The 22576-nt window shown below is 42.6% G+C and overlaps 1 long non-coding RNA gene across 1 annotated transcript in view; it reads left to right on the top strand.

The window, feature by feature from the left end:
- Positions 2599-22576, top strand: part of LOC110256855 — a 63646-nt gene continuing 43668 nt past the window's right edge. Inside the window, exons 1-4 of the long non-coding RNA XR_002338908.1 lie at positions 2599-2687; positions 13666-13721; positions 18697-18766; positions 19276-19327. This is a non-coding gene — a long non-coding RNA (uncharacterized LOC110256855). The remainder of the gene's footprint in view (positions 2688-13665; positions 13722-18696; positions 18767-19275; positions 19328-22576) is intronic.

The following is a 22576-nucleotide window of genomic DNA, read 5'->3' as shown; positions in this document are numbered from 1 at the left end:
TCAGTCCTAGTCCAATAGGAGTTTTAGGGGTGGAAATGTCCTTTAAGTTTTATGGTTTCTTTGTCCTTCTCTTCCCTTAGACTGAATCACCATTTCTCTCCTTCCTTTTCTGTCAGTTGAGGAGTGGATTAGAGATTAAGGTGCATGTGGGGGCAGGTACACTTCCTATAGTAAACAAGGCCTGTGGGGAATATTACTCTCTGGAGCCCTTAAACCACAAATGTTAATCAATAGCCACACCAAAGAATGCATCGAAACCCATGCTCCTACACTGACCACCTGAGTTAGCATTTTACCTCAAGATCATAGCTTGGACTCCTCTACCAAATGATGACTTGACTGATTCAGGTCTTAGCTGCTGCTGTGGGTCGATTTGGACCTGCTGGGGGAAGTTGAAGGGTTTCTTCAGGGGTACCCAGCAGAAATATCATGTAACCCACCCATGTGATTCTAAGTTTTCTAGCAGCCACACTAAAGTAGCACAAACGGAACCAAGTCAAAAGAATTTTATTTGGCAAAATGTTATTATCTCCACTGGTCAACGCTGAAAAGATCTCAAAATGAAATAGTTGAAATCGCTTTTGTTACGACTTCTTCCAAATCTAGTCTTGAAGCATTTGATGCTCACAGCACATCTCAATTCAGAGAAGCCGTATTTCAGGTTCTCGGTGGCCACCTGAGGCTAACGGCTATGATATTGGGCACCCAGGTCTAGTGTCCTTCAGGGATGTTCCTGGAGATGGATGTTGGAATCATTTCCTCTTCTTACATTAGCAGTGGATCTCGCAGTAGGTCACAGGCCTCAGAAAAGCAGGACACCCGGAAGTTAAGTGCGCCCGGCTGATGGCAAGGCCACCTGGGTCCCAGCCCCGGCTCCTCTATGTCTTAAGTTCACATGCTCAAACCTCTGAGTTCATTTTCTGTTCAGGAAGTTGCTTGATAAGAGAGGCACAGACAGTCTGAGAAAGCGTCTGGCAAAGAGAAAGTGCTCCGTAAAGAAGGGTTGTAACACCTGTTACCTCTGCTCTTGGCAGCTTCCCTGCCTGCCTCCTGTCAGCCTGGGCCACACCTCTCAGAAGGCTTCAGCCCAGGTCTGGTGAGGTCCTGGGTGGGAATTCTTAGGCAGGGGGTTTGCTGAGAGGCAGGGTGGAGGAAGGAGGTAGGGCAGGAGAAGATGCTTAAGCAATGAAGTGGTCTCAGCTGAAACTTAATCTCAAGTTGATCCCATGGGCAGCCCTGAAGTGGGACTGGCTCCATGCTTGTCCCACTTTAAGGCCTCTTGCCCCTCCCTCAGTCTTGTAGTGGGAGATGGGGAGGGGCCCTCCCAGAACAAAGGGAAGGCAATGTGCACCACCCGCATCTGTGCCAGCATGCACAGCTCTGTGGCATGATATAATTAGTACCCCTGTGCACATATTATCCATGTAACATATCAGAATTTACAGAATGTATGTTACCTTATGTTACCTTATAATGGGGCCAAAAGAGCAAGATGTGGTGGGAAAACTAGCAGAGGTATATAAGGCAATGCCCCACTGCGTTCAGGGCTCAGCCTTTGGGTATGAATCCACTGAGCCCATGTTGGCAGGAATAAACACTGCTTCCTGGAAATAAGCCTCAGGGTCTTGTCTCTCTGTACCAGAATCATACAACAGTCCCACATGGGCTGTGGGTCAGACGGGGATGCCCCTCCCTGCACTTGCACCCAAGCCAGCTCCTGTCTGCCCAGAGCAGCTCTTTGAGGCTGGGGAGGTTTGAGTCCTTACCTACCCCCTCACTGCTGGTGGGGTTGGAGGTGTAGCTGTTGAGGGGAACCTGAACAGCAAGTCCAAGAGTGCCCCAACTGTGCCATTTTAGATGTTTCTGGGTTTTCCACACTCCCCAGTTGTCACTACAATCTGCCCTCCCCTCCATATCTTTTGGTTTCGCATCTGAGGATTCCACCTTGGATCAAAAATAGTAAAAAAAAAAAAAAAAAAAAAGAAAAAATCCAGGAAGTTCTGAGAAGCAATTCTTGAATTTGCTACCAAAAGGAAACAATTTACCTGGTATTTACATTGTATTGACACCTGTTTACAAATCATTTACATTGTAATCTAGAGATAATCTAAAATATATTTGCATTGGTTATATGCAAATACCATGCCATTTTATACACAGCATCCTCAAATCTTGGTATCTGCTGAGGTCTAGGAATCAATTACCCATGGATACTATTGGATACATGGATGACTATTTCTTTTAAAGTTTTGGAGTTCATGATAATTAGGTTCAGGTGAGCAATTGGATGAGGGCAATTTAAGTGGTCAAACCAGAATATTCCTCAAGGCAACACAAAAGACATTCTGTAGCAGACAAGCCATAGACCCTCCTGATGTCATTCATTACCCTTTGAATGCAGTGGAGTAATTGCTGCACGTTCCCCCCCAACTCCCACACATGTACCATAGTTATATCTCTTGATAGTAACACAGAATGTGTCCTAGAGAAATTAAAATTGACATTAAAAAAAAAAAAGCTCCAGGTGAGGGGTGTTGCAGGTGAACTAGATGAAACAGAATCCGCTCTAGGAAAATGCTGGTTGAAAACAGGCAATGTGTTGGGGGAGGGAGGAGGAGGAGATTCAGTTGTCTGCAGTTCTGAGTGTTTGAAAGCATCTATTAAAATCTGCATTTATGCACCAATCAGTAAGTAGTGTTCTTTTTAAGTGTAAGTGTGCAAACTAAGTTAAATAATATTTTATTGTTTAAAATATTACTTGGAGTTCCCGTCTTGGCGCAGTGGTTAACAAATCTGACTAGGAACCATGGGGTTGCTGGTTCGGTCCCTGCCCTTGCTCAGTGGGTTGACAATCCGGCGGGTAGGTTGCAGACATGGCTCGGATCCCAAGTTGCTGTGGCTCTGGCATAGGCCGGTGGCTACAGCTCCGATTGGACCCCTAGCCTGGGAACCTCCATATGCCGCGGGAGCGGCCCAAGAAATAGCAAAAAGACAAAAAAAAAAAAAATTTTATCCCTAAAAGCAGGATAAAGATTTGGAAAGATAGTCACTAGGAGGTAAAATAACTTAGAGCAGTTTCTCAGTGGGAGCCTCTTGGAAACCCACAGGGAGCAGCAGATGGTTGTTACAAGGCCTGGGGCTGTTGTTTGGAGAAAAGCGCAGGAAGTCCTGCAAAGTGCTGGGAGTTGAAAGGGTCAGCATATGTTTTCTCATGGATCTAGAGAGCAAATGTTCTTGGCTTGCGGGCCATGGGATCTGCTACAACTACTTAATGCTGGATGTTGACAGAAAATTCTAGGACGTGTATTAGAGTGAGACAGTACAGAGTGAGAGTGTGCGTAAGAGTGTGTGGATGAGATGTGAGGGGGCTTGTGTGGGTGATGAGTGTGCCCTGTGAGAGTGACAAGGTTGAAGGCTGAGAAATGTATACAGTGCGGGCTTCCCAGCAGGAGCTGGTGTCCTGACCAGAAAGCCCTCAGGCCCAGTCCAGGACGGTGATCTCTGGCACTATCTCCAGGCAGGAATGAATAAATGTGTCACTAATGGATTACAAAGTCACAAACCAGGTGCCCAGAATTTTTTAGTCCTTTTATTTAAAAAAATTTTTTTTAAATTACCATTGATTTACAATGTTCTGCTGCATAGCAAAGTGACCCAGACATACATCCATATACATTTTTTTTTGCCTTATCTTCCATCATGTTCCATCACAAGTGATCCAATATAGTTCCCTGTGCTATACAGCAGAATTTCATTGCTTATCCATTCCAAATGTAATACTCTGCATCTACTAACCCCAAACTCCCAGTCCCTCCCTGTCTCTCCCTCTCCCTCTTGGCAACCACAAGTATGTTCTTCACATTCATGAGTTTGTTTCTTTTCTGTGGAAAGGTTCATTTGTGCCATATATTAGATTCCAGATATAAGTGATATCATGTGGTATTTGTCTTTCTCCTTCTGACTTACTTCACTTAGTATGAGAGTCTCTAGTTCCATTCATGTTGCCACAAATGGCATTATTTGGTTCTCCTTTATGGCTGAATAGTATTCCATTGTGTATATGTACCACATCTTCTTAATCCATTTATCTGTCATTGGGCAGTTAGGCTGTTTTTATGTCTTGGCTATTGTGAATAGTGCTGCAATGAACATAGGGGTACATGTATCTTTTTTAATGAAAGCTCTGTCTGGATATATGCCCAGGAGTGGGATTGCTGGATCATATGATAGTTCTATATTTAGTTTTCTGAGGCACCTCAGAAATACTGTTTTCCATAGTGGTCGTACCAATTTACATTCCCACCAACAGTGTATGAGGCTTCCCTGTTCTCCACAACCTCTCCAGCATTTGTTATTTGTAGATTTAACAATGATGGCCATTCTGACCGGTGTGAGGTGGTACCTCAATGTAGCTTTGATTTGCATTTCTCTTATAATTAGTGATGTTGAGCATATTTTTTTTTCATGTGCATGTTGGCCATCCGTATGTTTTCTTTAGAGAAATGTCTATTTAGGTCTTCTGCCCATTTTTCAGTTGGGTTGTTTATTTTTTTGCTGTTGAGTTGTATGAGTTGTTTCCGTTATTTTGGAGATTAAGGCCTTGTTGGTTGCATCATTTGCAACTATTTTCTCCCATTCCATAGGTTGTCTTTTTTTTTTTTTTTTTTTTTTAAAGCTTGTAAGTTTGATTAGGTCCCATTGGTTTATTTTTATTTCTATTGTTTTGGGAGACTGACCAAAGAAAACATTTGTACAGTTGATGTCAGAGAAAGTTTTGCCTATGTTCTCTTCTAGGAGTTTTATGGTGTCTTATGTTTGAGTCCTTAAGCCATTTTGAGTTTATTTTTGTGCATGGTATGAGGGTATATTTGTTAGGGGCTACATGGGGCTCATTGTTAAGATGGCTCTTTATGGGACTGACCACCTAGCTCAAGTAACACCCTGTTTTCACTGCTGGCACCTACTTTCTCAAGACCATGAGACCCTTCCCCCCTTCATCATGGGATACTACACACCTCCAGCTTTCTCAGGATTACGAGACCACCCTACCATGAGACACCTTTGACTTTCTCATGACTACATGACCACCAGAGTTCAGCTGCAGGCGAAAGATAAACTAAACTCCCCCCACTTCAGAGAATTCAATTTCCCATCTGTGGGGTACAAGAAGGCCCCCTTGAGAAGGGCAGGGGGCTGACTCTTCTCAAGGATCAGTCACCCTCTCCCTTTCCCCTCTAATAAATTTTCTTCTCTTTCCTGAACACATGGCTTGTTCTCTTTTTCTCCATGCCTGCCTTACAATATTTTAGTTTCATTGATTTACATGCAGCTGTCCAGTTTTCCCAGCACCACTTGTTGAAGAGACTGTCTTTTTCCCATTTGATATTCTTGACTCATTTGTTGAAGATTAATTGGCCACAGGTGTCTGGATTTATTTCTGGGTTCTCCATTCTGTTCCATTGGTCTGTATGTCTGTTTTGGTACCAGTACTACTCTGTCTTGATTACTCTGTGGCTTTGTAATATTGTCTGAAGTCTGGGAGAATTATGCCTCCTGCTTGTTTTTTTTTTTTTTTTTTCCCTCAGGATTGCTTTGGCAATTTTATGGTTCCATATAAATTTTTGGATTGTTTGTTACAGTTTTGTGAAAAATGTCAAGGGTAATTTTATAGGGATCACCCTGAACCTGTAGATTCCTTTGGTAGTATGGCCATTTTAATGATATTAATTATTCCAATCCAGGAGCATGGAATATCTTTCAATTTTTTTTGAATCCTCTTTAATTTCCTTGATTATGTTTTGTAATTCTCAGCATATAAGTCTTTCGCCTCCTTGGTCAGGTTTAATCCTAGGTATTTAATTTTTTTAATGCAATTTTAAAAGGTATTGTATTTTTATATTCCTTTGCTAATATTTCATTGTTAGTATACAGAATGCAACCAATTTCTGAATGTTAGTCTTCTTTCTTACTACTTTGCTGAATTCATTGATCAGTTTTAGCACTTTTCTTTTTTTTTTTTTTTTTTTTTTTTTGTCTTTTTGCTATTTCTTGGGCTGCTCCCGCGGCATATGGAGGTTCCCAGGCTAGGGGTCCAATCGGAGCTGCAGCCACTGGCCTACACCAGAGCCACAGCAACGCAGGATCCGAGCCGCGTCTGCACCTACATCACAGCTCACGGCAACGCCGGATCCTCAACCCACTGAGCAAGGGCAGGGACCGAACCCGCAAGCTCATGGTTCCTAGTCGGATTCGTTAACCACTGCGCCACGATGGGAACTCCAGAGTTTTTTTTTTGTCTAGTTTTAGCACTTTTCATGTGGAGTCCTTTTCTGTATTTAGTATTATGTTATCTGCACAGAGTGACAATTTTACCTCTTCCAATTTGGATACCTTTTATTTCTTTTGTTTGATTGCTATGTCTAGGACCTCCAGTACCATGTTGAATAAAAGTGGTAAGAGTGGGCATCCTTGTCTTATTCCAGATTTTAGTGGGAAGGCTTTCAGCTTCTCTCTGTTGAGTATTATATTGTCTGCGGGTTTGTCATAAATGGCTTTGATTATTATGTTAAGCTATGTTCCCTCTCTACCCACTTTGGTAAGAGTTTTTATCATGAATGGATGTTGGATTTTGTTAAATGCTTTTTGCGCATCTATTGAGATAATCATGTGGTTTTTGACTTCTTTTGTTAATGTGGTGTATGATGTTGATTTATTTGCATATGTTGAACCATCCTTGTAAACTTGGGATGAATCCCACTTGGTTTTGGTGTATGATCTTTTTTATATGTTGTTGGATTTGCTTGGCTAAAATTTTGTTGAGAATTTTTGCATCTATATTCATTAAAGATACTGACCTATAATTTTCTTTCTTTCTTTTTTTTCTTTTTTCTTTTTAGGGCCACACCTGTGGCATATGGAAGTTCCAAGATTAGGGGTCAAATCAGAGCTACAGCTGCCACCCTAAGCACCACAGCCATAGCAATGCCATATCCTTAACCCACTGAGCAAGGCCAGGGATGGAACCCATATCCTCATGGATCCTAGGTGGGTTTGTTAACCTCTGAGCCATGAAGGGAGCTCCCTTTGGTAGTATCTTTGTCTGGTTTTGGTATTAGGGTAATGATGGCTTCATAGAATGTCTTTAGGAGTGTTCCTTCTTCAACATTTTGGAAAAGCTTAAGAAGGATGGGTATAAATTCTTTGTATGTTTAGTAGAATTTGCCTGTGAAGCCATCGTGTCCTGGACTTTTGTTTGTAGGGAGTGTTTTTTGTTTTGTTTTGTTTTGTTTTTACATATTCAATTTCATTTCTAGCGATCGGTTTAAACACTGAATAGGGGGCAGCTGACCTTAAATAGAGTGATATTTCATCCCCTAAATGCTGTGGCATGCTGTAGTCCTAGTGGTTTCCTTACATCGTCTCCATTTTAACAAATGAGGAAATTGAGGAAAGTCTGTTTTTTAAGCCTTTCTGTGGATTAAGCAGAACTGTAACATTTTATTTTTGCCTTTCTCTGCTTCTTTTAAAAGAAATGGAGTGAAGGCTCTGGGGGCATGAAATAATTAAACACATGTAATTCTGTGAAATGGAGGGCCTGATTTGAATAAATAAGTGGCCACCCAGTAATTTGTGAAAGACCCAGATGTGGAAGACCCCCATCTTTGGTAATTGGGGACCCTTTTCTCTGCAGCTCCACCCTCGAATGCACTTTAGCCTGGCTCTCCAGGCCCTTTGGGGACTCCATCCATACATCTGGACTTGGGTGGCTGAGGCCCCTCCTCCAGGAGCAGAGCGAGAAGGATTTCTGGGAAGCCCAAGTGTAAGAACAGCTGTTGCATTTGACTGCCAAAGACTGCACCCCATTTACCTGGTAACAGCCTGATTTTCTCCTGGGTTAATAAGAACCTGTAAGATTTACTCTCTTAACACCTTTTATATATGGCATACAGCAGTGTTAATTGCATTTATCATGTTGTACATTATATCCCTTGTACTTATATATCTTATAACTAGAATTAAAGGCTTTGAAGGAGAAGGAAGGGCAGTGTTGACTTTAAAAATGTACAACATGGGAGATGTGAGTTAAGTTTTATTGGGGGCAAAACAAGGACTATAGCCTGGGAGGCAGCATTTCAGATAGCTCTTGAAATGGCTCTGAGGAGGCAAGGGGGCAGCTAGGATATATAGGAGTTTTGCAACAAAGGGCAGGTAGTAGAAACAAAAGATTACTGTTAATAAAAGAAAACCAGATATCTCAAGAAATTTAGTGCTTTTCTGTGTATGGGAAGGTGCAAGGTCTGGGCTTACTGAAATCATTCCTTTGCTAGGCACCGCAGCTATTTGGGACTAATATCCTGTACTTTCACATCCTAAGGGCTCACCTTCAGGAGTGGCTGCAGTCTGAGGGCTGCTAGATGGCAGGTGTTGTTCTTTATTTCTTTCCTGAGTTCCCTCAGGGCTCCTTGGCTTGGAGATGGTTGCTATTGCTGATGACTGTGACATCCTTTGTTTACTGATATGGCAGGCCATATTTTATTTCTCAGCAGTGTAGATGCATCTGCTTCTAAAAACATTGGCTGCCTATTTACCCAGGAGTGAAACTACTGTAATTTCAAATAATCTTGTAAGGAGCGGGGAGTCAAGTCTTAGGTCTTAGCGGACACACATGTTTATTGAACTGAAGAGAGATGGCATCACATTAGTCCTGGACTTTGGTAGTTGTTCAGAAAGGGGGATGGAGTCTGGAGCCTTTCTCAGAAGAGGGAGGTACCCATCCCTTTGTGAGTGGTGATATAGCGCCCCCCCGGGGGGGCTGCTGCTCATTTTATTGCTAATTAGGCAAATATCTGAAGGATTTGCAATTGTTACTAACACCTGTGCAGGATCTTAGACGCACACCATCAAATTGCATTTGGGGGGTGTCTAATAATTTCTAAAGATAATAAATAATTATTACAACTTGTGAACTGTTCTTACTACCTACTCATTTCTGTGACTTAAAAAAATTTTGAAAAATTGGAGTTCGCATCGTGGCTCAGTGGTTAACGAACCTGACTAGAATCCATGAAGACACAGGTTTGATCCCTGGCCTTGCTCAGTGGGTTGAGGATCCGGCATTGCAGTGAACTGTGGTATATGTCGAAGATGCTGCTTGGATCCCGAGTTGCTATGGCTGTGGTGTAGGCCAGCAGCTGCCGCTCTGATGCAACTCCTGACCTGAGAACCTCCAGATGCTGTGGGCACCTCCCTAAAAAATGACAAAAACAAAAAAACCCAAAAATTTTGAAAAATCATATTTTTGACCATTTTTTTACATTTAATCAAGGGCTAAAACAGGATTACATTAAGATCCCTCCTTTCTATTCATTGCTTGGCAATAAAGCCAAGGAAAAGAATCCTTCTAATCAGATCACAGTAAAACATTTTCAAATTCCATCTCACCTTACTTTACATCACAGTACAACATAATTATTTAGAAAACATACCATTCTTTGGAGTTCCTGTCGTGGCTCAGTGGTTAACGAATCCGACTAGGAACCATGAGGTTGCGGGTTCAGTCCCTGCCCTTGCTCAGTGGGTTAACCATCCGGCGTTGCCGTGAGCTGTGGTGCAGGTTGCAGACGTGGCTCAGATCCCAAGTTGCTGTGACTCTGGCATAGGCCGGTGGCTACAGCTCTGATTGGACCCCTATACTGGGAACCTCCATATGCCACGGAATGGCCCAAGAAATAGCAAAAAAAAAAAGAAAACATACCATTCTTCTTTTCATTTTCTAAGTACTTTAGCTAATGCAAGTGAAAATTTATATCATGAATGAGCAATAGCGTGAATAACACTATTTTTTTGTCTTTTTAGTGCCATACCTGTGGCACATGGTGGGTCCCAGGCTAGGAGTCAAATCAGAGCTACCGCTGCCAGCCTGCACTACAGCCACAGCAATGTGGGATCCAAGCCTTGTCTGTGACCTATACCACAGCTCTCGGCAATGTTAGATCCTTAACCCACTGAGCAAGGCCAGGGATGGAACCTGAGTCCTCATGGATATTAGTCAGGTTCGTTACAACTGAGCACAACAGAAACTCCTACACTGTACTTTTTAAATCTTAAAAACCCATCAAAATGAAGTTACAATGAGAGGTTTTTTAAACCCACCATTGTATTGGCTAAAGATTAGCATAAAATATTTACACACACTTATACAAACACACGTGTGCATCTGTTATATTTACATTATATATGTAATATGTATAATGTACTAATTATATTACATTCTAATCAAGTAGTATGTCTACATTTAATTTTGTTGATAACATAAACTTCTTCCCCCAGGTCAAACAACATCAGTAAACACAGCCGAAAGCAATACATGGTGAAACTGGCAAACACTCAAAGAAACTTCTGGGAGTTTTCTTGTGGCCAAGTGGGTTAAGGATCTAGCGTTGCTACTGCTGTGCCCTGGGTTCGCCTCCCTGGCCCAGGGATTTCCACATCCAGGGGTGTGGCCCCCCCCGCCCCCGAAAAAAAAGAAAGGAAAAGAAACTTCTGAAAATGTTATTTTAAAAATAATATTGTCTGAAAATGTAACACAATTTGGAATTTTTATTTATTTTTGATTTTTTGGCCGAGCCCGGGTCATGTGGAAGGTTCAGGGGCCAGGGATGACACAGGATGAAGGTGCTGCACCCAAGGGAACTCCCTGGAAATTTAATTTTTAAAATAGCATTATCAAAATAATTTGTAGAATTTAAAAAAACTGAAAAAGGTTAATTTGGGCTATTGGTAAAACAAAGTAGATGTTATCCATGGTGAATGTGAAGCGATAATGCCATCAATATTTCCATCATTCGCAAACTTAGATGAAGTAGTAATGAAAATCTGAAAGCCTGACACACCAGCTGTCTGAGGCTCCCAACCCCAGTGCTGACCTCAGTGCCCATTCACTGCCTGGGTCGCCCCTGGCTCCCTGAAGGTAGGACCCAGCAGTGCCTCACCCCCGGCCTCCCATTGACCCTCCGCCAGGTCCCTCAGAATCGTGGACACTCATACACAGATCCCACGTATCCCAACTACATTCTGGGAAAGTCCCACGCTCTACTTGCCTCTTCGGAGTCAGCCGCTCTTTGAGTACGTACGCCACCCCCTTGCAGGATGTCTCCACTGGGGACTGTGTTCTCGCAGCATCTGCTTAGGGCCGTACTTGGATAACTACCGGGCCTATTGCACCATTGCTCCAAGACTTCAGCTCCTTCCTCTCCGTTATTTTCCCCCAAACCATGACTATCTTCATCCTGGGCTCAGCACCCAGCCATCCCAGCTGCTTAAGATGCTCATCGGCAGAGCTGCTGAAAGTGGGGAAGGCAAATCCTTACATCTTTTCCCAGGTCACAGAATGTTGTCCTCGTGCCACCTGGTGGAGATCATGCGCGTTTGCACATTAACGAGGTCATCGGGGTCCTATTTCCTACAAGTTAAATTTATAGGACCAATAGCCTGTGTTGTTTTCACTCTTCCAGTGACACCCTCCTTTCAGCCCAAACAGAGGTGAGCCTGTTTGGCTGACAAAATTCCACAAAAACTCAAAGCCCAGCTCAATGCTTGCTTCCTATATAAACCTGTCCTTATATAGAGATCATTTATTTCCACCATCTTTTGTTTTCCCAGAAGAAATTGAATCCCCCACCTCATAGGAGACTGGTCACAATATTTAGTTAGAGATGTGTCTTTTTCAGCTTTTCTTAATTAGATAATACAGGAGGGCTGGGCTCTGTCTTTACAATGACCAAAGAATGCAACCAAAAGCACACACCAAATGATTACTTTATAAATGAAATACAGTTTAATCCAAACTCTTAGAATTAACCTGGCCTCTTACCGACCATCTCCCGAATCTTTATTCTCATTGGAAAAACACTGAATCTGTAGGAGTCATCTAATCACTAGATGAACCATTATTGAATAGGACCAAAATTCAGTCTTATAAAACATGTATACAAAGAAAAGATAATTTATGATAAATTTCTGGTGGAGAAAAACAGTAAAATTATGTTCAAGTTGTTTGCAATTTGAAAACAAAGCTGTTATTTCAGAAATTATGTACAATTGAATCAAGCGAGTTTCTTCCAGGATATCTGGAGATTCATTGCTCCCTTTTCAAAGACCCGAATCCTTCAGTTCATCTAATCCCATGAGAAGTCTTATTTAAAAAGGACCAAATTAGATCTTTAAAAATATGTATGCAAAAGAGGGCATTTATTTAATTTGAGATAGGGGAAATGGTAAGATTATATTTAAATTCTCTGAAACTTGAAAACAAAGCAGTATGTATTGGGTGGGGTGAGAGGCTTTCAAAAGAAAAGAGCGTTGATGCAAAGGAAAACACAACTGCTTCACTGGTGACAAGTTCCTCATTGAGAACAGAAGCACCATGGGAAAGGTTCCCTGTTCTTGGACTCTGTGGCTGGTAACCTGACACTCTGGGAAGTGCCCAAACCCAGGAAGAACTGAATGATCATTTTTCTCAGTTATAAGTTATTCCTATGAATTATCAAAAATTTCAAAACTAGAGATAAACATCTTGAATTTTTTTCATGGGATACATGCACTTATTACATTTTTATTTTACAATTTATTTTATTGAAGTATAGTTGATTTACAGTGTTGTGTTAGTTTCAAGTGTACAGCAAAGCAATTTCTGTACACTTGAAACTAATGTATTATATTTTCAGATTCTTTTCCATTGTGGTTTACCACAGGATATTGAATATAGTTCCCTGTGCTATACATAGGACCTAGTTGTTTATCTATCTTATATATAATAGTTTGCATCTGCTAATTCCAAATTCCTAATCCCCTTCTCCTTGGCAACCACAAATCTGTCCACTATGTCTCTGAGTCTGTTGCTATTACCTTTGATTTTGATGTATATAATAAGAGAGTTTATAACCATTTTGCAAAATCACAACAGTAATCATACTGAATAATCTATTTGGGGATTAATAAATGAAGCCTGACGTATATGACATATATCAGAGGAATCATCCCTGCTAACAACTGATGGAAAAATATGTTAAACATGTGAAATTTGTTTACTCTATTTTAATTAAAATTAAGGTTTAACTTAAATTGATAGCAATGTAATCTTTATTTTTTTATTTTTTAAATTTTTTTTAGGGCTGCACTTGTGGCATATGGAAATCCCCAGGCTAGGGGTAGAATGGGATCTGCAGCTGCCAGCCTACACCACAGCCACAGTAATGCAGGATGCAAGACGTGTCTTCAACCTACACCACAGCTCATGGCAATGCCAGATCCTTAACCCAATGAGGGAGGCCAGGGATTGAACCCACATCCTCATGGACACCAGTCGGGTTAGTAACCCACTGAGCCACAGTGGGAACTCCTAATCCTACTTTTGCATTAAAAAAATAAGTACTCTAAAGATTAAAGATTTTACTTAGGCTGTTATTAACTGGAGACATGTTACCAATAAAACCTCATTCTCAAAAAAAACAAAAGCAAAAACAAAAAACAAAACCCAAAACATAAAACAAAATCCCTCATTCTCTGCTATAATTAAAACAAACATGATTAGGTTAAAGAGGTGTGACCAGGAAAGGGGTCAGGGACTGGCCAATAAAAGGCCCTTCTGTGTCTGTTTCCCACCAGACCTGAGCTATTGGTGGAGGCCTGCAGAGGACAGAGGATAGTCATGGGCAGAAAAGGTAAGTCCACTCTTCTTTATTATTGTTTTGTGTTTTTTTGTTTTTTCTTTTTTGGCTGTGGCCACGGCATATGGAAGTTCCCAGGCCAGGAACTGAGTCCCAGCCATAGCTGTAACCTACACAGCTACAGAAACACTGGATCCTTAACCCACTGCACCACAGTGGGAACTCCCACTCTTCTTTATTTTGATTTTACTTCTTAGATGTCTAGAAATGTCTGTTATGACATAGGAGGATGAGGAGAACTTAGTAATTAATGATTTCCACAAATGTTGTCTGCGTGCTAACTCAATGTTTGAAAGTCGGTCAGACTGGATATCCCCACTGTGGGAACCATATTCAGTTTTAAGGCTGCAAAAAGCATGAATTTCCTATTTTCATGTATCCAATTTTCACTTGGATTACTCCAGAAAGGGGTGAATGGACAACTTTTCCACTGCTTTGAACACAAATATTACCATGTGACATGTCCAGGCTGGATCTGCTGGCAGAGCTGGAGGGTCCTGATGAGCATGGACCCTCTTCTACCTCTGCTCAAAGCACAACGAGGATTTGTGGTTTTGTTTCCACCTAGAACCTCAAGTCCCCAAAGACAGAGACACTGTGCTTGTTCTAGGGGTGACATCAGTTGGGACACTGTCACTCTCTGCATGTAAGTGTTGTCAGAACTAATAGTCATTGGACTTTTGTCAATTCATTTTCCATGTGCATTTTCCCCCACCCTCCCCAGCAATAAATGAGGCAGAAGGCAAGTAAGAAACAAGGAGACGTCCCTCTGTCAGGCCTCTATTGGAAATCTGGTGTCCCCAAAGTATAGATGTATCATCTGTTTCATTTTGCTTAAGGCTTCATCTCTCATGGAGTATGGAAAATATTCTTCCTTCTAATTCCACATCCTCCTCCTGTCCATGGACACTTGTTAGTGTCCAGCAATAGGACCTCTGTTGCCATATTGCCACCACAGAGATAATCCCAACTACAAGATACTGCTGAACCAAAACACAGAAAACACAAATAAATGGAAAGGTATCCCCTATTGACAGAGCGGAAGACTTCAGGATACATTATTTAAGAAGACTTTGGAGGGAGTTCCCGTTTTGGCTCATCAGAAACAAATCTGACTAGGAACCATGAGGTTGCGGGTTCAATCCCTTGCCTTGCTCAGTGAGTTAAGGATCTGGAATTGCCGTGAGCTGTGGAGAGGTCACTGATGCAGCTTGGATCCCGATTTGCTATTGCTGTGGTGTAGGCTGGCAACATCCATATGCTAGCCTGGGTTTGACCCCTAGCCTGGGAACATCCATATGCTGCAGGTGTGGCCCTAAAAAGCAAACAAACAAACAAACAAAACAAAAAAGAGAGACTGCAGATTTTGCTTCCAGTAAAATTGTGATCTGAATTAAGAGAGACCCTGACTCCATTCCATGAGGTTCTACAGACCTCTGACCTGCCAGGACCACAAAGAGAATTGTTTGATTTATTTACAAACATGGAAAACAAAAGCCTGGGATCAAGCCCTCGATTACTACTGCACCTAGAATAGCAAAATGTGGAAACAGAAAAATGCGGTTGAATATTGCTAACTTACCTAGTCTTAATTATGCTGAGCACTGGGGCCTTGAGGGCAGCAGAGGCAGTGCCATTAGCTGGATCTGGGGCAGTTGGAGCAGAACAGGAAAGATGAGCCTCTGAGCCCACAAGACTCAGAGATCCAGCACCAAGGGAGGCCTTGGGAGGAGGGAAGGGGGTCCTCCATTAGCACTTGGGTTCAGGCACATGGGGGAGTGCCCGGTGCTGTTAAGGGCAGCTTCTCTGACCTCCCCTGCTGGGGACACCACATGTGCAGGTCCCTTTCCCAGCTTCTATGCCAGCCTTGAAAACTTTCTCTTCCAAATGTCCTTTGTGACACTTTGTCACTTTTTCTTTTGATCCACTAGATGTTGCTCTACACCCACCCAATAAACCACCATTTTTGATCCCTTAGGGTCCTGGTGTGGCCGTGTGGTCTGTCCTTCTTATTATCCAGAAGGGGGAATGGAGACTAGAGTGTTTACCAGGGCTTATTGACATTCTGGTGACAATATTATCTCCAAAAGCTATAATTTTTGCACTCAGCATGTACCAGCTTTTCACAGATTAGCCCCTTAAGCCCCCATAGGACCCTGTGAGGAAAATTCCCATTCTATATACCAGGAAATTGAGTCTCAGAGAAATGATGTGACCTGCCCAGAATCACACAGCACATAACTGGACAGACTGATTTGACAAGGCTTTCGTCTAAGTCCAGATGCCAGAGACACATTAGTATTGTCCTGTTACGCAAGGCAATTGCTATTATTTCTTGAGCTCCTACTATGTGCCGGGCATTGTGTGGGGCTCGAAGAATACAGATGAATAAGACAGATCCACTCTATGGACAGTTGGTCTTGTGTTCTCTCCTCAGGGAACCTTGAGGGCAGTGCCAGTGTGTCCTCATTGCCCAGCACAAAGCTTGGCACAATGCTACAACCTCAGTTAATGTTGGCTGAGTAAATGAACTGCTTCAGGTTCTACACCAAGCACTTAAAGATGATTGCAGCCAAAAGACCTTACTCTTGGAAATGAAAACAAAAATAAATTTGACCATACTTTTCAGTAAATGATGCTGGGTCAATTTTCCAGATGGAAATCTTTAACCTGATCTCAAAATCAGATCCAAAAATCAGTTTCAGATTTTTTGTGGATCTAATTATGCACGGTAGAACAGTAAGCTTTTAGAGAGACTATTTTCATGACTTTGGGGGTCAGCAAGGATTATGTAACTAGGATACCATCGTGTTAACCATGAGGGGGAAAAATGGACTATTTTCACATGAAGAACTTCAGAATTCTCTTGTGGCCCAAAAGGTTAAGGATCTGACATTGTCACTGAAGCAGCTTGGGTTTGATCCTTGCCTTGGGAACTTCCATATGTCACAGGTATGGCCAAAAGAAGAAAAAAAAAAAAAACAAACAAAAAAAAAACACCCAAACTTCCATTTGTCAATAGACACCATTAAAATAGACTTGAAAAGAATTTCTGCAATATATATTTCCAACAAAGGATGTGGCAAATGGAGAGAAAAAGCATAAGAGAGAGAGATTCAGAGAGAGAGAATGGGTAAAGAATGTGAAAAGACATTTTCCCCAATAGACTTTCCCCAAGCAAGTCTCTTGCTAAAATTCAAATGAAAATGTGCTCATTAGTCTTCAGTGAAATGAAATTTGACACCCCAGTGTGATACTTTCACACTCCTGCAGGGTCTACTGGGTTGGATAAATTGACACAGAGTTCTGGGAAACTACGTGTAAGTATCTCCTAAAACTGATACATCTGCATCTTGGATTATGCCATTTCCTCTCCTGACACATATACACACTACACTGGAATGTTCTTAGCACCATGATCCCTAACAGCCCCAGTCAGGAAACTCTCCACATGCCCATTGATGGCAAAATGAATAAAGCATGGCATATTCACACAGTGGGACTGTACACACACAGAGAATAAGCAAACCACAACTGCATGTAATAATGTAGATGAATATCACAGAGAAAGGGAATCGGACACCAGAGAGTAACTTATGGAAAAACATGATAAGTAAGTTACACACATCATCTCATTAAGTCCTCGTCACAAGACAGTGAATTGCTGTAATTACACCATTTAACTAATGGGAGACTGAGGCTTAGAAAGCTTGGGTTCGTGTCTACACACACATGTTGCAGACGATGCATTGCTGATGGTATTCCAGTGAGACTGGGTTACCAACAGAATTCTGTTGTACAAACTTGAATTTCCCCCTAACTGAACACTGTAACTTGTTCATTGAGATGGTCCTTGATCTGGAATAGTTGGAGCTTAAAAATTGGAGGGTGGGGGAAGGTTTTGGACAGGAATTTAAAAATTTTTGATTATGAATAACATGAAAACCCACCACGCATCCACCGTCTCCATCATTTCCTAAAAGAAGATCCATCTTAACCCCTAAAGAGTTAAAAGGAATAACTTCAGAAAAAAAAAAACCAAAGCATAGCCGTTCCCAGACAGGGACAGCTGGTGTTTGTACACTGACATGTTTGCTACAGAAATCGGCCACTGGCTTATAGATTTGAATTTTATCTCCAAATACTTCCTAGCTGTGTGGCCTTGGATAAGCAGCCTCACCGCTCTGCGCCTCACTGCCTCCTTCTTGGGGTCGTTGTGGGAATTAAATGGATGTAATTTACGTAAAACCTTTAGCACATTTCATAAACTACGGAGGCTGACACAGCTTGGATAGTCACTAAAGACAGCGCCACCTGGTGGCCCTTCATCCCAGGACCGACAAGCGGCTTCCGCGGAGTGATAATGAGGCGTCAGCAGCAGTGAGCGGAACCTTGTGTAATGGCCAGGGCTGAGGCAGAAGCTCAGAGAAAAGCCATATATATTCATGGCATCATTTAAAGCTGAGGCCTGTCCGTCTGCCTGTTCCTCAGGAGCTACTGTCCAAGCTGTCCCTCTGGAAGAGGGAGAAAATAAAATCTTTCTGGCGTCCCATCCACCCTCCCCGCCGTCATAGGGCAGGGAGTGGGGCTGTTTTACTTGGGGTTGGGGGGAGCTGTCTCTTCAAGCTGTCACCTATTCGGGTCGGGGCTGGGTGTAGGCTCACTGTCAGCTACAGCCCTCTTTGCCTCTTGCTTTCCTGTGAGGTCTGAAGATGAAAAAAGGGACAGCAAATTGAACTGGGAGTCTTTTTGACGGTCACAAAAACAGGACACATGTAAGTTCTGTGTTCTCCCAGATAAGGGTCTTGCACAGACTGGGCTTTTAGCCACTGGAAGCAGCCCTTTGTCCTCAGAAGAGTCGTTGGGGGAGAGGCTGTGAGATCTGAAAACAGAGTTGAAGACTCTTTTTACATTCCTGCCCCAATGTGAGAAATTGACATTGATTTTTGTTTCCTGTCTCTGCCTGCAGACTTTCACATAACCCACAAGCTTGGGAAGCAAACTCATTGAAGGATAAAGAAGTATGGCTCTGGGAGAAGGTAGGCTCATGTTTGAATCCCACTCCTGACACGTGCTGACTGTGTGACCTTGGGCAAGTTCGGCCTCCTTGACCTTGCTTCTGTGTCTGTAAAATGGGGATGGTAATAGCACATCCCTCAGGGATTCGAGTGTGCTACTATGTCCTACAGTCTCAGCCGCCTACAGGCCCCAGACAGGCATCATGAATGGGAGAAGTGGGCCAGGTGTAAGGCAAGCCCAAGGCTGCCAGCTTTTTCCAGTGTTGAAGAGAAACAGGAAATCATCTCTATTTTTCAATGTTGGCAATTGAACAACATTTGAAAAACAATGCACTGTGATCCATAATAAAACCCCATGTTGGCTGTGTGACCTTGGGCAAGTCTCTCAACATCCTTGAGCCTCTTTTTCCATGTATAACAAAGGTAAAAATACACCCAGCTCCTGATCTTTGCAATTTACATCAATCACTTCCTTTAACTTTTCCCTCCACGTCTTAAGGGAACTGTTACTATTATCCCTCATTTTACAGGTGAGGAAACAGAGGTGCAGAGATGCCAAGGAAACCCTGAAACCCACAGCTAGTAAGTAGCAGGGCTGTTGTGACACTTAGAATGAATCAATGCACAGAAAGTGGTCAGTGAGTATTAGCTGTCATTGTGCCATGGTCCTTATTATCAGTGTTATCAATAACATAAATGATTCACGGTGAGTTCTCAAACTTAATTCAATGGCCAAAGTAAGCCACGGTGACTTCAGTCTATCAGACAATGTCAGGATTAGCTCTGAATCATGTGGTATGTACTTTTTCAGGTAGCTCTTGGTGATCTTTTTTTTTTGGCCATGGCTGTGACATGTGGCAGTTCTCAGGCCAGGGACTGAACCTATGCCACAGCTGTGACCTGAGCCACTGTAGTAGCAACACCAGATCCTTAACCCACTATATACCACAAGGGAACTCCACTCTTGGCCACCTTAACATTTCTTTTCTTTTTTTAAAATTCAATGAATTTTATTATATTTATAGTTGTACAACCATCATCATGACCTAATTTTATTCCATCCCAAACCCCCAGTCTACCCCTCCCCCTCCCAACCTATCTCTTTTGGTAGCCATAAGTTTTTCAAAGTCTGTGAGTCTGTTTCTATTCTGCAAAAAAGTTCATTTGTATCCTTTTTTAAGATTTCACATATAAGTGATAGCATATGCTGTTTGTCTCTCACTGTCTAACTTCACTTAGCATGATAATTTCTAAGTCCATTCATGTTGCTGCAAATGCCATTATTTCTCTCCGTTTTTGGCTGAGTAATATCCATCATGTATCACATCTTGTTTATCCACTCCTCTTTTGATGGGCATTTAGGTTGCTTCCATGTCTTGGCTGTTGCATATAGTGCTGCAATAAACATTGCAGCACCTGTACCTTTTCAAGTCATGGTTTTCTCCGAATAGATGCCCAGGAGTAGGATTGCTAAATCATATGGTAATTCTATTTTTAGCTTTTTGAGGATTCTCCATACTGTTTTCCATAATGATTGCACCAATTTACATTCCCACCAACAGTGTAAGAGGGTTCCCTTTTCTTCACACCCTCTCTGGCATTTATTATTTGTAGCCTTTAAAAAAAATTATTTTTTGTCTTTTGTGTCTGTTTAGGGCCGTACCCGCGGCAGATGGAGATTCCCAGGCTAGAGGTCTCGTTGGAGCTGTTGCCGCAGGCCTACACCAGAGCCGTAGCAACACGGGATCCGAGCCGTGTGACCTACACTACAGCTCATGGCAACGCCAGATCCTTAACCCACTGAGTGAGGCCAGGGATCAAACCCGAAACCTCGTGGTTCCTAGTCGGATTCGTTTCCGCTGCGCCACGACGGGAACTCCTATTTGTAGACTTTTTGATGACGGCCATTCGCTGGTGTTAGGTGGTACCTTATAGTAGTTTTGATTTTCATTTCTCTAATAATTAGTGATGTTGAGCATCTTTTCACGTGTTTTTTGGCCACCTGTATGTTTTTGAAGAAATGTCTGTTTAGATTTTCTGCCCATTTTTGGATGGGAATAGTTCTTTTCACAGACATTGGGGACACTCTGCCAGTGGGTTTTCTGGGATGATAGTTAGGTTTAGACCCCCAGTGCAGTGGACAGACCCTCATCTCAGGGTGACCAAACCAATCATGACCAGTAATTTACAGCTTGAGTTGTTCTGAAATCAATACAAATCTGCTCTTCGTTGAGTGGGCTGTAAAACATGGGTGGCAGGCAGCCCCAAAAAGCACTTGATGTGGGAGTGGAGAGCTTTTGGAGCCTGGAGATGGGCCAGGCTTTTAGAGGAGAGTTGAGGCAGAGGGAGGAGGAGGCTGACCAGAGCTGGCCAGAGTTCCCATTGGTACCTAATTAGGGCATTGTCTTGTTGAGAGAGTAGATTTGATTGGCAGTGAGGCATGGCAGAAAGAGAACAGGTTTTGGAGTTGGACAGAACTGGATTTGTTTTCCAGCTGTGTCATTTTTCTACCTGTGATTCTCTGGGGAATTGGACTCCATTCCCTGACACTTGGTTTTCTCATCAGTAAAATGGGTAATTAACTGAACCCACTACACAGATGATGAGGGAATGAATCTGTGTTTGCAAAGCCTTTGTTTTCACTGTAATGCAAGGTCATCCAGTGCAATCCTTAAGAGGCAGTGGAGTCAGGCAGACCTGGGTGGAATCCTGCCTCTTTCACTTTCAAGCTGAGTAACCCTGGGGAGTCACTCCCCCACTTTGAGTCTCAGTTTTCATCTACAGGGATAATAATAGAGGTCACCGCCCAGGTGGCTGTGATCATTAAATGAGATGATGCACCAAAATGTAAATCAGCACCATGCACAGGACATAGTATGAGCTCAGCAAGAAGATGGCATTATTTTTGTCCATCTGATTCTTATTCATGCCAAGCTGGCAGCATGTTAAGAAGGAAGGAGGGTGTGGGGGCTCTTGAATTGACAAAATACTGTGCTGAGGGCTTTGCACAAGGAGCCCCACAGCCTTTGTGCTGACTTTTGGGTACCTTCTCAGCCTCCCTGTTTTCTCTTGCTCTGACACGTGATTGGGAACAGTCTTTTGGGTCCTCTCCGTGGACTTAGCCAGTAGGGCCTCCTTGAACAAACCTACAATCATTTCAGGAGTTTTCCTCCTCATCAATCCATCAGCCAAACAAGAGGCATTCCCAAGGTTATTATGGTTGAGAGGGAGATTTAGAGAATATTTATTTTTATTTTTGTTTTGGCTGCACCCATGTCATGTGGAAGTTCCCAGGCCAGGAGTTGAAGCTACACTACAGCAGCAACCTGAGCCACAGCAGTGACAACACTGGATCCTTAACCTGCTGAGCCACCAGGGAGCTCTGAGAATATTTGTTTTTGAATCTGTTTCCTCCCAATGTCTTTATTAAAACCGTGGGTTCCAGGGTATTGTTTGCATAAGTTTAGACTCCATCCTGTCCTCTCCAAGTTTCCTGCTGGTCAAGAGACAAGGCATTCCTCTTCTTTGGATGGGAGTGGTTTGGAACACAAGCATAAGAGTGAGATCTTTAAAGCCAGATTGATGTGGTTGTGAAGCCCAAGTTGCCCTCTTAGCAACTGGGTAACCTTGAGCAGATGACCTCCCTGATTCCTGAACCAGTGGAAAAAGTATCAGTGCCAGACTCCAGGGCCACTTTGAGGATTCATTAATGCCTGTGGTTCAGCACTTTATTAAACTGTTATTGTGACTACGCATGTCCTAAATAGGGCAGGATAATGCCTGAGACTCTGGAATGGGATGGATGTCACTTTATTTGATGCCACAGCATTT

The sequence above is a fragment of the Sus scrofa genome, chromosome 14 (genome assembly GCF_000003025.6).
Source record: "Sus scrofa isolate TJ Tabasco breed Duroc chromosome 14, Sscrofa11.1, whole genome shotgun sequence".
In the NCBI taxonomy this organism is placed as follows: domain Eukaryota; kingdom Metazoa; phylum Chordata; class Mammalia; order Artiodactyla; family Suidae; genus Sus; species Sus scrofa.
The sequence above is the reverse complement of the archived record's forward strand: the minus strand, read 5'-3'. Positions and strand labels throughout refer to the sequence as shown.